We start from the raw sequence: 9651 nt of genomic DNA on the forward strand, positions 1-9651 counted from the left end.
TTTATTTTCCATCATTTGGTCTTCTATATCGCTGATTCTCTCTTCTGTCTCATTTATCCTAGCAGTTAGTGCCCCCATTTTTGATTGCACCTCATTAATAGCCTTTTTGATTTCCACTTGGTTATATTTTAGGTCTTTTATTTCTCCAGAAAGGGTTTCTCTAATAGCTTCCATGCTTTTTTCAAGCCCAGCTAGTATCTTTAAAGTCATGATTCTGAACTCTAGGTCCAACGTTGTATTAATGTCCGTATTGAGTAGGTCCCTGGCTGATGGTACTACCTCTTGTTTTTGCTGAGGTGATTTTTTTCATCTTGTCATTTTGTCCAGAGGAGAATAGATGAATGAGAGAACAAAATGCTAACAGGTTAACAACATCCCCAGCAAATATACTCTATACAAATCAGAAAAGACCTGAAACCAGGGGAAAAGAAAGGGAAAGAAAGAAAAAAGAAAGAGAAAAAATACCACAAAATTAAAAGATAAAAACAAAAACAGAACAATACAAAAAAACAGCATATGATCAAATATGATCAGGCTAGTGCATAGATCAGTGCCACACACTAGATTTTGGACGTTTTGGTCTGTTAGAAAAAAGTGCCTCCTAAAATTTTAAAGGAAGAAAGACATATATGTACAAAATAAGGGTTGATACAAGGAGGGATGGAAGATGACTGTAAACATAAAAGTTATAAAAGATTTTATTAAAGGAATTGATAAGAAGTTGTTTGAAAAAAGAAAGATGAAGATTTAAAAAAAAAAAAAAGGGAGAGAATGTGATCAGGCTGGAGACTAGAACCAAGCCATACACTAGTGATTTAGGGTATATTTTGATCTGTTAAAAGAAACTGTATCTTAAATATTTAAAGAGAGAACAACTTATATATATATTCCAAAAATAAGGGTAACTACTATGAAGGGATAAAATATGACTCTGTAAATGAAATATAAAATGTTTTTTTAAAAAAGGGATTGATAAGATGTTGGTTGAAAAAGGGAAAAAGAAAAATGAAAAAAAAAACAGTTAAAAAAATTAACTTTGAAAATATAATGAATCATAGTAAAAAAAGCCATGAATTCTATTTGTAGTATTCCTCTAGCCCTGGAGTTCTCCTGTTCTCCTTGATCAGTAAACTTGGTCTTGGCTTGCTGGGTATTCGTGCTGATCTTCTGGGGGAGGGGCCTGTTGCTGTGGTTCCCAGATGTCTTTGCTGGAGTTGGAATTGCCCCACCCTTGTTGGTCTGGGCTAAGCAAGCTGCTCGGGTTTGATCTCAGGAGCTTTTGTTCCCTGCAAGCTCTCGGTACAGCTTTGGAGGACCAGGGTGAAAATGGTGGCCTCCCACTCTGCACCAGGAGGAGCTGAGAACTCGGGGCCCCGCTCCTCAGTGTGCCCCCAGAGAAAGCAGTCAGTCACTCCCGTCTCCCCAGTCTCCGGCCGCACTCCGTGCTCACCCGGCCTGTGACCGAGTGTTTCTATCCCTGGCTCCTGACCTCGTGTGGAGTCTGCAAACCCAGCAGATCCCTGCGGTGCGCTCCCACACCGCTCCTCCCGGGGGAGGAAGGGGGGTCTCCCCGGCTCTGCCGCTTGTTGGGTCCCTGCTGGAGGAGCAGTGGCCCGACTGGGCCACGGTTTATGGCAACCCCGAGCTGAGAGCCCGCACCTCGGCTCCGTCTCTGCCACAGGCTTCCCCGCTCTGATACCTGGGAGTTCTGCCGCACTCAGATACCCCGGTCTTTCTGTGACCCCGAGGGTCCTGAGACCACACTGTCCCGCGAGGGATCCACCCCCGCTTAGCCACTGCAGCGACGTCCCTCAGCGGAGCCGACTTCTAAAAGTTCTGATTTTGTGCTCCGCGGCTCTAGCACTTGCCAGAAGCAGCCGACGGAGGGCCCCTCCCCTGCCATCTATCCTCCCGAATATCGCCTCGGATTCACTTCTCCACACGTCCTACCTTCCAGAAAGGGGTCACTTTTCTGTTCAGAGAGTTGTTGCTACTCTCTTCTTCGATCTCCTGTTGAGTTCGTAGGTGTTCAAAATGGTTTGATACCTATTCAGCTGACTTCCTGAGACCAGACAAAATCCAGGTCTCCTACTCCTCCGCCATCTTGCTCTGCTGACCTTTCCTGCTGTTTTTATAGTCAATAGATTCCCCATGCTTTTAGGATGAAGATATGTTATACAAGGTCCTGCATGATCTTGTTTCTAATTAACTCTCCAGATTTATTTTCCAATTTTTTTTTTAAGATTTATTTATTTGAGAGAGAGTGAGAGAGAGAGTACAAGCAGAGAAGAGGGCAGAGAGAAAGGGAGAAACAGACTCCCCACTGAGCAGGGAGCCTGATATGGGTCTCAATCCCAGGATCCAAGATCATGACCTTAGCTGAAGGCAGATGCCCAACTGGCTGAGATACCCAGGCACCCCTTGTTCCTAAATCTTTATTTTCTTTCGTACCTCACCAGTCTCCTTTCTCTCTCATAGTCACCATGCTTGCCTCCATATTGAAGCTGCAGAGATGTACCTATATCTTCAAAAGTGTTGGGAGTGAGGGTGTCAAGTAGTATGATGTTTTCATAGTCATATAAGTATGATATTTGTAATCAATATTTCAGCAGAATTGGTTAAGGCCATAATTTCTTTTTCATTCCACTCCTTTTGTGTCATAGAAGATTGGAATAGTCACAAGCATCTTTGGATCTAAATAAATGGAATATGAGTTGGCAACATGCCATTTGACTAGAATTTGGAAATATGTATTGGGAGATTTTAATGAAAAAAGAGAAATTAGATTTTTGACTTGGAGGAATATAGGGGGAACTTTTTAACATTTGTAGATTTATATACTAAATTATCAAAAGAAAATTCATCTAAAACTTAAAAACTTATGAAGCACATAAAAAGCAATTAAATTGAAAAATACTGTTCTGACATTGAGTCAAATTATTAAAACAAAAACAAAATTCAATAAAACAAAGAAATGCATTTCAGATGTAAATAATTAATAGGGTTTAACCATATGAAAATTATTTAAATATCTTGCTTAATTACATGAAATACTTACATTGATGAAGAGAACATAAAACTCACAATAGACCACTTAACACAGACATTGATATATGATACCTTAATGACAAGCTTAATGAGCATAGTCAATGGTAGAAACTGTTAGCATTAGTTCCTATAGGGAAAACTTGAATTGGTTGAAAATTAACCTGAAAGAGATTTTGAAAACAATTTTAAAAGTTTTTGAAACTGAAACTTTTGTAAATTATTATATTAAATAACAAACCATGATCCTCTATGCCCAGAGTAAAGACTGAATTAATTTACTATGATCTCTATAGAGAATTTATTATAGCATTTTGTCATATGAAGAAGGGATTAAAAAGTATGCAGCTATAAAAGAAGCCAATCTGAAAAAGCTACATGATGTATGATTCTAATAATATGACATTCTGGAAAAGGCAAACCATGGAGAGAGTAAAAGGATCAGTGGATGCCAAGGGGTAGGAAGAGGGAGAGATAAATAAGTAAGACAGAGGGGGTTTTTAGGGCAATGAAACTATACTGCAATATACTATCATGGTGAATATGTCAGCATATGTTTGCCAAAACCTATACAATATAAAATACCTGAGAGAACCTTAATGGAAACTATGAACTTTGGGTAATAATGATGTGTCAGTGTCATATTTTGGGCATATGTTTGGCAATTAATAAAAATATCATGCTATGACTTCCAATCTAAATGAAATGACATAGATTCATTCTTCCCTGCTCTTCCTTGATAAGGACAACCGTAGACCCTGGAACTAATACAAGAATCAGCCAAAGGAGAACTCTGAAAGATGGAAAGAACAGATGAATTGGTTATGGATGGCAGGATTGGAGATACAACATGGCAGCAGGTCAGCTTACCTTCACCTGGAAAACAGAAGGTGACCCAGCCCAATGTAGCAACAGAAAATGACATGAGGAGGCTTGTTTCTTCCCCAGATTGAAAGAAATTTCCACCTAAGATATTAGGCAAGCCTGGAAGCACTAACAACTGGGACAGGTCATGAGGCACAATGACACCATGCAGCCTAGGGAAGCTCTTTCCTTCCACACCACACCTGAACTCCCCACTCTCACAGAAAGAGACACAGGTATCTGGGCAGTGTGTGCAAGGGAGATGGGACACAACAAATATCCCAGCCTGGGAAGCACTCTTTGTTCATGTCATCTGGTGACTGCCTTTCCCCATGTAGATGTACTGGGTCACCTGGGATTTAAATAAGACACAAAGTCTTCTAACATAATAATAAGAATATTCATAATACGATCAAAAATAACCTACAATGCCAAGGAATAATAAACTTATAAGATGCATTAAAAGGGGAAAAAAAAGCTTATTCCAATACTGAGATGAATCAGATGTTGGAAATATCTGACAATAATTTTAAGTCAGCCATCATAAATATGTTTTAACAAGCAATTATACATTTTCTTGGAAAAATATAGGGATATAGGGAAAATTCCACAAAAATACAGAAATTATAAAAAAGAAAGACCAAAATTATAAAAATTGAAATTTATAATAACAGAAATTAAAGAAAAGGAAATAAAAATCTTGTTAGCTTTGACCCATGGTAGAGAGATGATAGAATCAGTGAACTTGAGGACAGATCAATGTACATAATCTGGACCACAAAGAGAAAATAGACCAGAAAACTTTGAAAAGAATCTCAGAGAAAATAAAAGATGTAATGCTTGTGTCACTGGAGTCTCTGATGTTAAGGAGAAAGGGCAGGAGTCTTAGAGACTGAAGAAATGATGGAAAAGTTCCCAAATTTAGTAAAAGGACCCTGAATACACAAGAAACTAAGCAGATCCCCACACAGATTGAATCCAAAGAAATCTATGTCAAGACAATAATTTAATAATTGGATGAGTAAAAACTAAAAAGGAAGAGAAATTTTTGAAAGTAGCCCAAGAAGCATTATATTACCATAGGGGATGGCAACTTGATGCCAGCAGATTCCTCAGATGATATCGTGGAGGCTAGAAGGTAATAATGGTGTTCTCACAGTGCTGAAAGCAAACAACTATCAGCTGTGAAATCTGTTTCTCAGGTTTAAGTATCTCAAGAATGAAGAGGAAGTAAAAACACTCTCAGATGAAGGGAAACAATAAAATTAACAGACCTACTCTTTTTTGTTTTCTACTTTTTTCTTTTTTGAGTATAACTGAGATGCAATGTAACATTAGTTTCAGTTGTACAGCATAGTGATTGGACAAGTGTATAGCTCACCACATGTGTAGCAACCATCTGTCAAAATACAAAGTTATTACAATATCCCGCATGAAAGAGACCCAGAAGTCCATCTATTACATCACTGGTGAGAGCAAGGAGCAGGTTGCCAACTCCGCTTTTGTGGAGCGAGGTAGTGTACATGACGGAGCCTATCGACGAGTACTGCGTGCAGCAGCTCAAGGAGTTTGATGGGAAGAGTCTTTTCTCGGTTACCCAGGAGGGCCTGGAGCTGCCTGAGGATGAAGAGGAGAAGAAGAAAATGGAGGAGAGCAAGGCCAAGTTCGAGAACCTCTGCAAACTCATGAAAGAAATCTTGGGTAAGAAGGTTGAGAAGGTGACAGTCTCCAACAGGCTAGTATCTTCACCCTGCTGCATTGTGACTAGCACCTATGGCTGGACGGCCAACATGGAGCGGATCATGAAAGCCCAGGCCCTTCGGGACAACTCTACGATGGGCTATATGACAGCCAAGAAGCACCTGGAGATCAACCCTGACCACCCCATCGTGGAAACGCTGCGGCAGAAGGCGGAGGCGGACAAGAATGACAAGGCAGTCAAGGACCTGGTGGTGCTGCTGTTTGAAACAGCTCTGCTCTCCTCTGGCTTCTCACTTGAGGATCCCCAGACTCCAACTGCATCTACCCCATGATCAAGCTAGGCCTGGGCATTGATGAAGATGAAGTGACTGCGGAGGAACCCAGTGCTGCTGTTCCTGCTGCGATCCTCCCCCCTTGAGGGTGATGAGGATGCCTCTCGCATGGAAGAAGTAGATTAGTTCTATCTGCAGACCTTGTGCCCTCTGTATAGTGTCCCCATGGCTCCCCAGCAGCCCCGAATGGCCCCGGTTCACCTGGTTCCCTCTGCTGATGTCTAGTGGTTTTTTCTTCTTTTTTCTCCTGTCTTTGAGGCAGGAAAGAAGGCCCTCAAGCCCTATCCCTTCCGATATTTGACGGGGTTTGGATATGTATTGTGGGTGTTTTTTTGTTTATTTTGTTCCGAGATTAAAGTATGCAAAATAAAGAAGATACAGTTTTATACAGTTAAAAAAAAAAAAACAGTATCATTGACTATATTCCTGATGCAGTGCCTTCTCACTCCATAACTCACTCCATAACTGGAAGCCTGTACCTCCCACTCCCCTACTCTTAAATAATAGCTGAAGGAAGTTCTTCAAACAAAAAGAAAATGATAAAAGGAACTGTGGTGCACCCGGAAGTAAGAACAAACAATGGGGAAAAAGAAAACAAACACAGAAACACTTGCTTTCTTACTGAAGGAGAAAATACCAATGATATTACCCAATGTATGCATAATGACGTTATGGTTCTTTAAAATGCCATATATTCCATCATTGCCAAATAACATTGTGGATAATTTTAGATTATTTATTGTTTACACTAAAGGTATATAATGTGTTGGAAAGGCATCACAATAAAATTGTACATGTAACTATATTCTCATTACTTTTCCCTTCTGAGTTCTCTGGTGGGCAATGACATTGGACACTTCTGACTGAAAGACTTCTCACACCCATGACATTTGCAAGGGTTCTCCCAGTGAATTCCCTGATTGTCAGTGAAGAACTGGTTCTAAAGGAATTCCCACATGAGGATATTCAAATGATTTCTAGCTGGAGCTCGGATGGAAGGACATCCCAGTCATTAGTCACACATTACATTCATTTGGTTTCTCTGCTTCGTAAGTGCTCTGATGACCCATGAGGTGTGATTTCTTTGGTGAATGCATTCCCGCATGATTCTCTGAGACCATTCACATGATTTCTGTGTGCTTTCTGGTGTACAGGGGGCAACTCCTCCATTTTAGTGGAAAGATAAGTTCTGAATGAATTCTTCATTTTGTCAGAGAGTCCTCTCACTTCAACTATGAGGTTCCCCTTTAGGATGAGTTTTCTCATACTTTGAGTAGTGATTTTTCTACCTTATACTAGTACATCAAACTCTTTTCTTATATTAATAATTAATTCTGAAATGTTTTTCAAAATATTTTCCAGTAGTGTCTGTATTAGTCTGGGTTCTCCAGAGAAACAAAAACGATAGAATATATGTATGTTAATATATGTAAATACACACATACGTATGTGTATATATATGTTTTTATCATATGTATTTATATGTATTTATGTATGTAACAAATAAATAACTGTATGTGTTCATGTATATAATACATATTGTATTTATATATGAATATATATGTATTATATATACACATTATATGTATTTATTTTATATACATGTATATTTATTTATTATCTATAAATAAAGTGAAGACCCGGGAGAGCCAATGGTGTAGTTCCAGCTTGAGGCTGAGTCTGCAGGCAGGAGAGTTTAATGACCCAACTTTAAGACAGTCAGAGGGAAATTCTTTCTTATTCAGCCTTTTATTCCATTCAGGCCTTCAGCAGGTGGCATGAGGCTCACAAACATTGGAGAAGGCAGTCGTTTTACTCAGTCTGAAGATTCGAGTGTTAATCTCATCCAGAAACATCCCTCAGACAAACTCAGAAACAATGTCTGACTAAATGTCAAATTGACACTTAAGATTAACCATCACAGTGTCATATTATGTGGGTTTTTCTTATGACTAGATTTGGTAGAACATGTTTTTCCAAATATGTTATCCTATTTCTCAGATACTTTTTTTTTTTTTTTTGGCGGGTGATGAATACAGCTGATTGAGAAAGTTCATCCGGGTGTAATGTGAGCTTCTCTAGAAGTTCTGCAGAATGTCTCCAATCTTCTAGGTAGCTCTGACCTACAAAACAACCCTCTTATCCTGGGCTCTGCTCTTTATTCCAACTGAAGAACTGCTTCGTCTTGAATGGGTGACACTTTAGGGTCCCAGTCACAGTAGTTTTCCAACCTCACATGCCTGAACATGGGTTTCTGAGAAAGGTGCAGTTGCTGTCATAGCGCCTGGGTGAACTGCATGGACACGTGCTTGAGTGATGAGATGAGATGTGCTTTTGAACCCTGGTTTGAGATTTGTAAGAAATAATCTGTTGTCCTTTAGGCTTCTCTTCTAAAAAAAGGAAGAGTTGAGAAATGGAAAGCAAGCCTCAGGTCAGCCAAGCCATGGCCACCACAAGCTGGACCTCCCTCTCCTTGGTATGTAAAAGATGAGTCTGTACAGTGTTAAAATTGTCATTCAAAATAATCCTTTAGAGAAAAATCTCCTAATCCATAGATACTTGTTTTGTCAACTGTTCCAGTGTTTTAAAGTACCCAGATTTTGAAGTCTGTCTCCCTATTCCTCCAATCCCTAACAAACACATGAGGACAAGTTTTCTAAATGGTCCTCAAAGTACACAGAAAACAGAGTTGTTGAATTTCTTTTTTTTTTTTTTAAGATTCTATTATTTATTTGACAGAGAGAGAGACACAGCGAGAGAGGGAACACAAGCAGGGGGAGCGGGAGAGGGGGAAGCAGGCTTCCCACAGAGCAGGGAGCCCGATGCGGGGCTCCATCCCAGGACCCTGGGATCACGACCTGAGCTGAAGGCAGACGCTTAACTACTGAGCCACTCAGGCACCTGGTCGTTGAATTTCTAAATAATGTAACAAATATCAGAGATTAGCCTCTAATCAGAACATTTTTTGTTAAATTCCCTGATTTATGTTAATCAGGATTAAATGAAGTATTAAAGGCATCTTTTCTGCCCTTAAATAGACTGTTTATACTTAAGCACCAACATATTTTGGGGAGAAAAAAGGTAATATTCAGTGTTTATTTGGCTCTTATGATGTTTAAACCATTTGTTTTCAGTTTTGAGTAAACATAATTTTCAAACACACATTAAGGCAGACCAATTGATTTGATGAAATTTTCAGCCTGATTGCCTATTCACTGGAATTAATTGACAGGTGTGGAAATCTGAAATTAATTTTTAGACCAACATTACTGGAATATATATTTTTAAATATAAATTTTGGCCATGTAACGATAGCTTGTATGAGGCTATATTGACAATAATGTTTCTTATTTGGACTTGTAATATGATTAAAACTAGAATTTAAAGGTCTCAGTATTATTTCTGTTACAATGAAGTTTTAGAAGTTTATTCTGCTCATGACTTTGCCTCTAATTTTTCTTGTTAACATTGGCAAAAGTTTTTATTGACATTTAGGCACATGAAAAATTAGCAACTTTAAAGTGGTACCAGTTCTTGAATTATCAAAAGTAGGGGACACACCATTTTCTTCCTGAGGATATTACACATATGATAATTAAACTTGGAGAAAATAGTAGGTAATTTAAGTCCAATCTAGATTCCTAAACCTAAGTGGATATGAAGTTATATTGCACACCTTTGTTATCAGATAAACCAAATTGGTGTAGAC

General features: G+C 39.0%; 1 pseudogene; it reads left to right on the plus strand.

Annotated features, from left to right (window-relative positions):
- The first annotated feature begins 5341 nt into the window (after positions 1-5341).
- LOC112809736 (heat shock protein HSP 90-beta pseudogene) lies at positions 5342-6341 on the plus strand (annotated as a pseudogene).
- The last annotated feature ends 3310 nt before the right edge of the window (positions 6342-9651 follow it).

The sequence above is a fragment of the Callorhinus ursinus genome, unplaced genomic scaffold, assembly GCF_003265705.2.
Source record: "Callorhinus ursinus isolate GAN/ISIS: 27379988/994484 unplaced genomic scaffold, GSC_fseal_2.0 scaffold60, whole genome shotgun sequence".
In the NCBI taxonomy this organism is placed as follows: Eukaryota; Metazoa; Chordata; class Mammalia; order Carnivora; family Otariidae; genus Callorhinus; species Callorhinus ursinus.